Source organism: Microtus ochrogaster, unplaced genomic scaffold (genome assembly GCF_000317375.1).
Source record: "Microtus ochrogaster isolate Prairie Vole_2 unplaced genomic scaffold, MicOch1.0 UNK99, whole genome shotgun sequence".
In the NCBI taxonomy this organism is placed as follows: domain Eukaryota; kingdom Metazoa; phylum Chordata; class Mammalia; order Rodentia; family Cricetidae; genus Microtus; species Microtus ochrogaster.
In genome coordinates this window covers 652131-652987 of record NW_004949197.1, presented here as the reverse complement: position 1 = coordinate 652987, position 857 = coordinate 652131, and positions in this window count along the sequence as shown.

Below are 857 nucleotides of genomic sequence, written 5' to 3'. Positions count from 1 at the left end.
TTTAGCCCAGACGGTTCTCGAACACACAATCTTACTTCAGTTTCCAGTGTGTAGGAATTTTAGGCATGATTCATGCCTGTTTCTGGCATGGATTTATAAGTTGTACTAATCTACCAAACTCCATTTTTCTTTATTCCTCCAGTTCCCTCCAACCAGTTGTCCCTAATTAACTGCCTTTTCCCCCTTTCCTTTCCTTCCTTCCTTCCTTCCTTCCTTCCTTCCTTCCTTCCTTCCTTCCTTCCTTCCCCCCTCCTTCTTTACTTCCTCTCTTCCTCCCTCCTCTCCAGTGGGTGAAGGGGAGTTTGCCTTTACTGACCACTCTTTAAAGCGTTACTACCCTAACCAGCAGTGGGGTTCTTATGGAGTTGGTTGGTGTCCCTTCTGTTGGTCTTAGAGGCCTTCTTTCTCCAGCTGCCAGGTGTCCTGCTTTTTGTGGGGCTTCCTGAAACAGGAGTCTTTCTTGGGATTTCTCTGCAATTTAGCCGTCTTGCTATTTTCTTTCCCCCCAGTGGAGACTCGTTCTGGGGCTCTTTATAAGCCTCAGGTCGCCATACACCGAGTTTTTCCTATCTGTAGAGGACTTGAGGGTGTGAGTGAGTGCGGTCGGGAGGCGTCTGCTCTGCTGGGGCAATGTGGGTTGTGTGGATTCTGGTCCGCAGCTTGGTCCTGAGTTTGGGAGTCCCCGGCGGATCAGACCCGAGTTCGTGCCATGGCCCTGTGGGGCCCTCTCGGGCCGCCAGGCTGCAGCGGCGAGCACGGCGCAGCTGGCGGGTGGAGCAGAGGAACCCGCGCTTGGCGGAGGAGCCCGGGCCGCCCCGCTCGCCCTGGCGCGGGCGGAGGGAGCGAGGCCTGGGCAA